Raw genomic sequence first — 12,154 nt, 5'->3', positions numbered from 1 at the left:
GACTGCATGATAAAGGTTGCTATGATAAGTGGCAATATAAAGTGACATTCCTTTTCATTACGAGTTTACACATCCAAAAGTAAAAAGCGCATGACAATATCTGGTTCCCTCTGCGAAGGGTCTATCTTTTACTTTTCTATATTTACCTTTATGCAAGAGTCAATAATGTTCATCCCGGGTTCCGCTCTATTTATTCTCTAGTTGGCAAGCATCATGTGGTGGAAAAGATCGAGACATATATATATATATATATATATATATATATATATATATATATATATATATATATATATATATATATATATATATATATATATATGTATGTATGTATATATATATCCAGTTGGATGTAGGTGATCATGAGTTATTATTGTTGACATTATCCTTGAGATAAATAAGTTGAGCGATGAAAACTATAACCCCCATCTTCCTATGTATTTTGACTAAAACTTTTGCTCTATAAATATGTTGTGACTATCAGCAATCATATAAGACTAAATGATAGTTGAGTATGTGAACTTGCTAAACAAAGCTCTCACATAGACTCTTTCAGAAAATATGATGGATTGTAATTTTTTCAATGACTGAGATCATAATTTGTTAGTTCCCAACAAAGTTTATGGTTCATACTTTAGCATGTGGATTAACTGTTACTTTAGCATGATAAGTTTTATGATGATATATTGCTGCTATAATAATGATCATGATGCTTTCATGTCTGTAGTTTATTTTTGTCGACACCTCTCTCTCTAAACATGTGGTCATGATTATCGATTTTGGCTTTCTCTTAAGAACAAGCGAGGTCTAAGCTTGGGGGAGTTGATACATCCATTTTGCATCATATTTTTTACTGTTATTTATTATGTTTTGAATGCTATTTCACTTTATGATGCAATTTTAATGCCTTTTCTCTCTTACTGTACAAGTTTCACATGGAGAGGGAGATTGCCGACAGCTGGAATTCTGGACCTGAAAAGGCTACAACAAGGATAGTTATTCTGCACAACTTCAAATGACCTGAAAATTTACGAAGAATTATTTTGAAATATATAAAAATACTCGAAGAAGAATTACCAAAAGGCGGTCCACCATGGAGCCATGAGCTCAGGGGGCGCACCCCACCCCTGGGTGCGCCATGTGAGCTCGTGGGACCCCTGGCAGGCCTTTGGTACCCATCTTATGCTATATGAAGCCATTTTCCCTAGAAAAATAAGGAGGAGACTTTCGGGACGAAGCGCCGCCGTCTCGAGGCGGAACCTGGGCAGGAGCACTTTTGCTCTCCGGCAGAGCGATTCCACCAGGGAAACTTCCCTCCGGGAGGGGGAAATTGAAGCCATCGACATCACAAACGATCCCCTCATCGTGGGAGGACCAATCTTTATCAGCACCATCTCATCTCAAACCCTAATTCATGTCTTGTATTCAATCTTTGTCCGAAAACCTCAGATTGGTACCTATGTGTTGCTAGTAGTGTCGATTACATCTTGTGGTTGATGCTAGTTGGTTTATTTGGTGGAAGATTAAATGTTCAGATCCTCAAGCATATTCAATACACCTCTGATCTTGAACATGATATTATTTTTGAGTAGTTACTTTTGTTCTTAATGACATGGGAGAAGTCTTGTTATAAGTAATCATGTGAAGTTGGTATTCGTTCGACATTTTGATGATATGTATGTTGTTGCTTCCTTTAGTGGTGTCATGTGAACGTCGACTATATGACACTTCACCATACTTGGGCCTAAGGGAAGGCATTGTGGAGTAATAAGTAGATGATGGGTTGCTAGAGTGACAAAATATTAAACCCTGCTAGTTTATGCGTTATTCCGTAAGGGGCTGATTTGGATCCATATGTTTCATGATGTGGTTAGATCTATCTTAATTCTTATTTCATAGCTGCAGATGCTTGCGAGAGGGGGTAATCATAAGTGGGATGCTTGTTCAAGTAAGGACAACACCCAAGCACCGGTCCACCCACATATCAAATTATCAAAGTAGTGAATGCTAATCAACTAACATGATGAACGTGACTAGACGATAATTCCCATGTGTCCTCGAGAACGCTTTGCTTGCTATAAGAGAACGTTCTGGTTTATCCTTTGCTATAAAAAGGATTGGACCACCTTGCTACATCTTTGTTACTATTTCTACTTGTTATTTGTTACGAATTTCATTGCTACCAAACTATCTGGTACTGCTGCTTTCAGTACTTGCAGAGAATACCTTGCTGACAACCGCTTATCATTTCCTTCTGCTCCTCCTTGGATTCGACACTCTTACTGAATGAAAGGACTATTATTGATCCACTATACTTGTGGTTCGTCACCCACATATGCATCGTATGCATGATTGAGGTTTTTATGCTCAGAAGAGTTGTTTCTTCTAGTCTTTTGCTATACAAAATTTGCGCATGCGTCCAAAATCATTCAACCAAAGTTTATGCCATAAAGTGCCCGCTATACATACCTATCATGACCATAGTTTAAAAAACAGAACCGGACTGGCGGCCGGACCGGAAAAGACCAGAACCAGCGACCCCAGCCATTTTTTAAGCATTGAGGACCGTTCGAGCAATCGAACCGATCGGTTTTTTGTAAAAACCAGTGAAGCCAACAGTTTTTGCAAAACTGGGCGGTTCAATGTCATTTCCAGAAAAGCTCATGAACCCACTACTTTTTTATGAACAAGCTAGGGGTAGAAAGGGAAAAGAGGGGAAAACCCTCCTTTGTAGGGTTTCGACCAAAATCCACTACTTAGTGCGCTCATCTTCCCCCTATCCCTCGGGCACCGCCGCTGCTTCCACCTCCACCCTTTCTCAGAATGACGTCGCTTCCCTGCCGCCCTACCTGGGTGAACCACCACGGTCGCCGTTCCAGCTATCCCTCACCGGTCGCCATCCTATATTGTTGTTCCTGCCACCTGTCGTCCTACGCCCGGGGCCGCCGCCGCATGGTCCCTTCCATCGAGTCCCTTTGTCTATCACCTTTGGTCTTCCTTTGCTCCAGTCTCTAGCTATCCGAGAGGCCTGACATTAGACCAGTCGACCAGGACTCCCGAGGCCTGACGGTCACCTCCCTTCGCTCCAAACCAGGATGCTCGACCGACGCTAGTAAGATCTCTTCTCTTCTCTGCCTCCCCATTCTTCTATGTTCTATCCAAAATCCATATATGAATTGTGAACTGGTTCTGGGGTGCTCGTATGTTCCTCGCAAAAAAATTGGCGCCGGTATGTACTAAGCTACTGAAGTGTGTTATTTTTTTCCTTCTTGATGAGAAAAGTTGGAATATAATTAGAGCAGTAGCTTGTTATTTGTTAATCGCACGGAAGTTTGATTCTTTCGTATTTCCTTGGAAAATTGCAGGCTCACAATAGTGGTATGGGTTTGTCCAAAGACGCCAATGGTGGCAGCAATTCATCCTTTGAGCAAAACATCTTTTATATCATAAGACTCTGTAGTAGTGGCGGGAGGAGCAATAGGAGTACTAATAAAATCATTGTTATTAGTACTTGAGAAATCACAAAGCTTGGTATTTTCAGGAGTAGACATGATGGCAATTCAAGCAAAGATAGCGGCAACAAGTTATTTTTGAGTTTTTGAGAGTAGAATGGGAAGGCAAATAAAAAGGCAAAATGCAAAATGCAAGAATAAAAACAAGAAAAAAGGAAAGTGTTTGTGCAAAGGCACCTGATTTGTATGATGAAGCCTCCCCAGCAACGGCACCAAAAATTCTTTTGCTACTCCTACAGGAGTTGTTGAATTTCCCCTAAGAGGAAGGGTGATGTAGCACACTAGCAGAAAGTATTTCCCTCGGTTTAGAACCAAGGTTTATTGAACCAGTAGGAGGCAACACACGTACAACATTGGGAGCACCTCCACACAAACAAAATAATTGCTTGCACCTAACAAAGGCAAGGGGTCGTCACTCCCCTTGTTCTTGCTAGCCACGAGGTTAAAAGAAAATAATAGTAAGGATAACAAAGGATGGTAGTAACTAGAATAATGATAGTAGATTGATAAAAATAGGAACCTGTAAATATATGAAGAATGGACCCCCGGGGACATAGGTTCACTAGAGGCATCTCTCTTGAAAGCAGAATAGCGAAGAAAACATATTATTGTTGGGCAATTGACATAATTGTGCATAGTTATGAAGATCATCCAAGGCATAATCATTATATAGGCATTACATTCATGACAAGTAGACGTTTAAACTTACTAACGTCTACTACTATTACTCCACCCCAAAACCGCTATCTAGCATGCATCTCAAAGTATTAAGTTCATAATAGAGTAACGCATTAAGCAAGATGACATAATGTAGACAAAATAAGATCAATCAATATGACCAAACCCCATCATTTTATTCTTAGTAGCAACAATACAAATACATGCCCTTGTCCTTTCTGTCACTTGACATGGTCACCGCAAAATTGAACCTACTACAGAGCACCTCTCCCATTGAAGATAAATTAATCAAACTTGGCCAAAGTAGACTAATAGATTTTAGAGAATTACAAAGCTATAAAATTACACAATAATGAAGGCTCGAGAAATCAAAATAGATCAATAAATAATCAGATCATAAACCCACAATTCATCGGATCTCAACAAACACATCACAAAAGATTACATCGGATTGATCTCATAGGAGATCATTGTATTTAAGATCAAGAGAGAGAGAGAGAAAGCCATCTAGCTACTGCTATGGACCCGTAGGTCATGTAGGAACTACTCACACATCATCATGTAGGTAGAAAGGTTGATGGAGATGGCCTACTCAATGGTTTCCCCCTCCTGCAGAGTACCGACAAAGGGCTCCATATGGGATCGCAGTAGAATAGAGGCCTGTGGTAGCGGAATAATTATTTCGTGTCTCACCTCGAGGGTTTTGGAATATTGGGAATTTATAGGCCATAAATTAGGGAAAACAGAGCATCAGGGGGTCCATGAGCTCACCAGGCGCGCCTACCCCCCAGGGCGCGCCACCAGGGCTTGTGGCCCCCTCGTGTGCCTTCTGGTCTCTCCACGTTTTATGGTCTCTTATGTTTCAGAAAAAATCACTGTAAAGTTTCATCGTGTTTGGAATTCGATAGGTATGGTTTTTTTGCGAAACAAAAAACATGCAAAAAAATAGGATCTGACACTAGGCACTAAGTTAATAGGTTAGTCTGTAAAAAAATATAAAATGGCATATAAAGCATACAAAAGCGATAATATAATAGTATGAAACAATAAAAAAATTATAGATACGTTGAAGGCATATCAACGATCGGGGCATGAAGATAAACTCAAAGAAGAAGCACAGTCATCTGTCCGACACCGGGATTCCACTCTCTACCACCGGCTGTTGGAGCAGGAGGTAGAGGGGAGGCGAATCCATGGACTACACGGCGAAGCTTGGAGGGTTTTGCCCTATCCGCCTAGATTTGGGGAAGGAAAACGAGAGGAAGTCACATACAAACTCTCCTATGATCCTTTGTTTCCTTCCTTTACCATATCACCTTCAAGATAGTACTAGTGTGCTAAGAATATGCGCATGGTTTGGTGTAGAGACGGACCTTCAACAGTGCCTCACCAACATAGCGAGATTAAAGTAATTGACATACCTAAATCCCATGTCACATTTCTTCTTTGGCACACACATCCTCCACCAAAAGAACCAATGCATACAATTATGAGTATCATCGCTTCCCACTATAATTGTGCCATTGTATGGGACGCGGAGGAATTGATCACGAGCACACAGGCTCTTGGAATCTGTCCCGCTGAATATGTCGTCGTGATTCGTTTTAGCAGACACACGTGACCATTTCTGGGCCCAGTTGACGATGTGGAATAGAAAAGGAAATGGAGGAATTCTCCTAGACGGTGGGCCTGAATGGGATGTCCATTCAGGCCATCGCGATTTGACTTCAGAGTCATCGCTCGACTCGTCAGAGGATTTCTGATCCATGGATCAGTTCTGGTAACGACGTCATTACGGTGGAGTAAATGCAAAAATGGGTAGGTGGGTAAAGCTCCTACCTCCACTAGTTGGTTGCCTGCTAGTAGATCCAAAGATGAGCTTTGGAATACGCTCACGACAAATTTCAGCCCACCGTCAGAGGTGGATCCAAATAACAATTCAACAACTGGAAGAAAAGATTGAACAAAAAAATTGTCTTGAAAGAGAAGACTCCAACATTCACCGGTAAATATGAGAAGATAAAAGATTATTGGCCCGCATTTGTGGCATGCAAGACATCGGGAAAGGGAAGAAAAGGTCATTGATAAATAATAAAAATGCTGCAAAGAAGGAATATCACCATGTTACGGGGTCAGGTGGCTACAAGGTTGCCCAGCCTACGTGGGACAAAGCTGAGAATGACCTTCTTGCTAAAGGGATCCATCTAGCGACATTGAACTGGCCTAAACGGGCAAGGACTTGGTTCTTCGGGCATGGGGAACTTTAGACCCAGAAACAGGGAAGTGTGTTTATATGGAAGCTCAACTTGCAACACCCATCAAAAAGATTCAGGAAGCAATCCAGGCCATGCAAGAAGGGAAGTTACATCCTAGCAGAGAGAAGGACGAGTTGTCACGCGCCCTCGGGAATCCTGAACACCCTGGACGAACACGAGGCACATCAGGCTTCGTTCCGTGGAAGGTTGGGTTTCCCCATAGAAGTGCCACTTATAGAAGCCGAGGGAGAAAGAAGAAAGCAGAAGCAGACTGGATGCAGAAGGTAGTAGAAAGATTAGTGTTGCATGAGAAGAAAATAGAGGCACTTACCGGTCAGCAAGTGATACATCCATTTTGCATCATGTTACCTACTGTTATTTATAATGTTTTTATGCATAATAATGCTTTATGGAGTAGTTCTAATGCCTTTTCTCTCATAATATGGACCTGAAAAAGCTATGTCAGAGTTACCTATTCTGCACATCTCCAAATGAGCTGAAACTTCACAGAGATTCTTTATGGAATATTTAAGAATTATTGGAGCAAATAACTACCAGAGGGGGCCCACCAGGTGGGCACAACCCACTTGGGTGCGCCAGGGCCCCCAAGCATGCCCTGCCCGGTTGTGCCCTCCTCGGCCCACCTCTGGTGCCCATCTTCTGGTATATAAGTCATTTTGACCTAGAAAAAAAATAAGGAGAGGACTTTCAGGATGGAGCGCCGCTGTCTCGAGGCAGAATTTGGACATGAGCACTTTTGCCCTTCGGTGGAGTGATTCCGCTGGGGGAACTTCCCTCCCAGAGGGGGAAATCATCGTCATCGTCATCACCAACAACTCTCCCATCTTTGGGAGGGCAATCTCCATCACATCTTCAACAACACCATCTCCTCTCAAACCCTATTTCATCTCTTGTATTCAATCTTTGTACCAGAACCTCAGATTGGTTCTTGTGGGTGATTAGTAGTGTTGATTACATCTTGTAATTGATTACTATATGGTTTATTTGGTGGAAGATTATATGTTCAGATCCATTATGCTATTTAATACCCCTCTGACCTTGAGCATGATTATCATTTGTGAGTAGTTAATTTTGTTCTTGAGGTCACGGGAGAAATCTTGTTGCAAGTAATCATGTGAACTTGATATGTGTTAGATATTTTGATGATATGTATGTTGTGATTCCCTTAGTGGTGTCATGTGAACATCGACTACATGACACTTCACTATATTTGGGCCTGAGGGAATGCATTGTGGAGTAGTTATTAGATGGTGGTTTGCTAGAGTGACAGAAGCTTAAACCGTAGTTTATGCTCTACTTCATAAGGTACTGATTTGGATCCAAAAGTTTAATGCTATGGTTAGATTTTATCTTAATACTTTTCTCATAGTTGCGGATGCTTGCGAGGAGGTCAATCAAAAGTAGGAGGTTTGTTCAAGTAAGAACAACACCTAAGCATTGGTCCACACACATATCAAATTACAAAGTAGCGAACACGAACCAAACCAACATGATGAAAGTGACTAGATGAAATTCCCATGTACCCTCAAGAACGCTTTGCTTATCATAAGAGATTGTTTTGTCCCGTCCTTTGCTACAAAAGGATTGGGATACCTTGCTGCACTTTATTTACTATCACCGTTACTTGCTCATTACAAATTATCTTGCTATCAAACTACTCGTTACTTATAATTTCAGTTCTTGCAGAGAATACCTTGCTGAAAACCACTTGTCATTTCCTTCTGCTCCTCGTTGGGTTCGACACTCTTACTTATTGAAAGGACTATGATGGATCATCTATACTTGTGGGTCATCAAGGCTCTTTTCTGGTGCCATTGCCGGGGAGTGAAGCGCTCTTGGCAAGTGGAAATTGGTAAGGAAAAATTATTACTACATGCTGAAATTTATTGTCACTTGTTACTATGGAGAACAATCCTTTGAGGGGTTTGTTCGGGGTATCTTCACCTCGACCGGAACCACAATTTGTTGCCCCTCAACCTACTGCATCTATTGAAAATATTGGTTATGAAATTCCTCTGGGTATGATATAACAACTGCTAGCTAATCCTTATGCAGGAGATGGAACTAAACATCCTAATATGCACTTGATATATGTAGATGAAATTTGTGGATTATTTAAGCTTGCAGGTTTGCCCGAAGATGAAGTAAAGAAGAAGGTTTTCCCTTTATCTTTGAAGGGAAAAGCATTGACATGGTATAGGTTATGCGATGATATTGGATCTTGGAACTGGAATCGGTTGAAATTGCAATTTCACCAAAAAAATATACTATGCATCTAATTCATCATGACCGGAATTATAGATATAATTTTTGGCCTCGTGAAGGAGAAATTATCATTCATAATTTCTATGCTCGGCTTTCTCGTGATGATCAATCCATGCTCGATACTTCTTGTACTGGTTCTTTTATGAAGAAGACTATTGAATTCAGGTGGGATCTTTTAGAAAAAATTAAACGCAACTCTGATGATTGGGAACTCGACGAAGGTAAAGAGTCAAGTATTAAGCTTGAGTTTGATTGTGGTAAATATTTTATGAATACTGATACTTTCCAAAACTTTAGTACAAAATATGGACTTGACTCTGAGATAGTAGCATCTTTCTGTGAATCATTTGCTACCCATGTTGATCTCCCTAAGGAGAAGTGGTTTAAATATCAACCCCCTATTAAAGAGGAAATTAAAGAATCGGTAATTGCTAAAGATGAAACTATTATTTATAATGTTGATCCAGTTGTCCCTACTTCTTATATTGAAAAACCACCTTAACTGTTAGGATAAAGGAACATGCTAAGGTTTCAATTGTGGTTCGCAAAAGTAATATTAGAGCACCTAAACCTGCTGAACAAATTAAAGTAGAACCTAGTGTTGCTATGGTTAAAGATCTCTTGGTAGAAAATATAGATGGGCATGTTATTTACTTCTGTGATGAAGCTACTAGAATTGCCAAACCTGATGAGAAAGATAAACATAGACCTCTTGTTGGCATGCCTGTTGTCTCAGTTAAAATAGGAGATCATTGTTATCATGGTTTATGTGACTTAGGTGCTAGCATGAGTGCTATCTCTTTTACCTTATATCAAGAAATTATGGATGACATAGCACCCACTGAAATAAAGGACATAGATGTTACTATTAAACTTGCTAATAGAGACACCATCACACCACTTGGGATTGTTAGAGATGTTGAAGTCTTGTGTGGGAAAATAAAATATCCTACTGATTTTCTTGTCCTTGGTTCCCCACAAGATTACTTTTGTCCCATCATCTTTGGTAGACCTTTCTTGAACACTCTCAATGCCACCATAGATTTTCATAAACAAACCATCAGTGTTAGTTTTGGTGATGAGTCTCATGAATTTAATTTCTCCAAGTTTAATAGACAACCTCATAAGAAAGAATTGCCTAGTAAGGATGAAAGACGTCTTACTTCTTTTGTCGTGCCTCCTACTAATCCACTAGAACAATATTTGTGATGGAAATATGCTCTAGAGGCAATAATAAAATGGTTATTATTATATTTCCTAAATCATGATAAAAGGTTTATTATTCATGCTAGAATTGTATTGATCAAAAACTTAAATACATGTGTGAATACATAAACAAATACCGTGTCCCTAGTAAGCCTCTACTAGACTATCTCGTTGATCAAAGATGGTTAAGGTTTCCTAAGCATAGACATGTGTTGTCATTTGATAACGGGGTCACATCATTAGGAGAATGATGTGAAGGACAAGACCCATTCGTTAGCTTAGCATAATGATCATTCAGTTTATTGCTATTGTTTTCTTCATGTGAAATACATATTCCTCAGACTATGAGATTATGCAACTCCCGGATACCAGAGGAATACCTTGTGTGCTATCAAACGCCACAACATAACTGGGTGATCATAAAGATGCTATACAGGTATCTCCGAAGGTGTTTGTTGAGTTTGCATAGATCAAGATTAGGATTTGTCACTCCGAGTATCAGAGAGGTATCTCTGGGCACTCTCGGTAATACACATCACAAGATTGCAAGAAAATGAGTAAGGAGTTATTTACAAGCTGATGTATTACGGAACAAGTAAAGAGACTTGCCGGTAACGAGATTGAACTAGGTATGAAGATACCGACGATCGAATCTTGGGCAAGTAACATACCAATGGACAAAGGGAATTGTGTATGTTGGCATAACGGTTCGACCAATAAAGATCTTCGTAGAAGAGTCTTAGAATGCTCAAGAGGTCAAGATTGACATATAGGACGATGGTATTCGGACACTAGAAGAGTTTCGGGATGCACCGGGTATCCATCGGGTCATCGGAAGGGGTTCCGTACACCCCCGGTAGGTGTTATGGGCTTAATGGGCCAAGGGAGGGACAGACCAGCCCACAGGGGGCTGGTGCGCCCCTCTCCCTGGCCGCCCGGCCCAAGGGGAGGAAAGGGGGAGGGCTGGCCCCTCCCGCCTTTCCCTCTCATGGGAGAAAGGAAAGGGGGGGCACACTCACTTGCCTTTCCCCCTGCACCTATATAAGCCAGGGGGCGCGGCTTGGGAGAGACTCCAAGTAGGATTCCTCCTACTTGGGCTCCTCCTTTGGCTGTTCCTCCCTCCCTCCCACCTATATATATGTTGGAGGGGGTTGCCTAGCACACAACAGACAATTTCCTAGCCATGTGCGGTGCCCCCCTCGACTGTTTACACCCCCGGTCCTATTTTCGTAGTCCTTAGGTGAAGCCCTACGGAGATCACTTCACTATCACCGTCACCACGCCGTCGTGCTGCCGGAACTAATCCACTATCTCACCGTCTTGCTGGATCAAGAAGGCGAAGGATGTCACCAAACTGAACGTGTGCAGAACGCGGAGGTGCCATACATTCGGTATTTGGTCGGTTGAAGCGCGAAGAAGTTCGACTACATCAACTGCGTTAACAAACGCTTCCACTTACGGTCCACGAGGGTACGTAGACACACTCTCCCCCTCCCATTGCGATGCATCTCCATGGATAGATCTTGCATGTGCGTAGAATTTTTTTTGTTTTCCATGCAACGTTTCCCAATGGTGGCATCTAAGCCAGGTCTATGCGTAGATGATATGCACAAGTAGAAAACAAAGAGTTGTGGGCGGTGATAGTCCTATTTCTTACCACCAACGTCTTATTTTGATTCGGCGGTATTGTGGGATGAAGCGGCCTGGACCAACCTTACATGTCCACGCATACGAGACCGGTTCCGCCGACTGACATGCAACTAGTTTTGCATAAAAGGTGGCTGGTGGGTGTCTTTTACTCCTACTTTAGTTGAATCGAATTTGACTATGGCCGGTCCTTGAAGAAGGTTAAAACAACAAACTTGATGAATCACCATTGTGGTTTTTGCGTAGTTAAGAACGGTTCTTGCTAGAAGCCCGTAGCAACCATGTAAAACTTGCAACAACAAAGTAGAGGACGTCTAAATTGTTTTTGCAGGGCATGTTGGGATGTGATATGGTCAAGATATGATGTGATATATGTTGACGTATGGGATGATCATGTTTTGTAATATCGACAACTGGCAGGAGCCTTAGGGTTGTCTCTTTATTGTATGAAGTGCAAGTGCCATGTAATTGCTTTACTTTATTACTATGCGTTAGTGATAATTGTAGAAGCAATAGTTGGCGTGACGACCTCGACGCAACGACGCTATGATGCGGATCAAGGTGTGAAGCCGG

The sequence above is a fragment of the Triticum aestivum genome, chromosome 6A (assembly GCF_018294505.1).
Source record: "Triticum aestivum cultivar Chinese Spring chromosome 6A, IWGSC CS RefSeq v2.1, whole genome shotgun sequence".
Classification (NCBI taxonomy): domain Eukaryota; kingdom Viridiplantae; phylum Streptophyta; class Magnoliopsida; order Poales; family Poaceae; genus Triticum; species Triticum aestivum.
The sequence above is the reverse complement of the archived record's forward strand: the minus strand, read 5'-3'. Positions refer to the sequence as shown.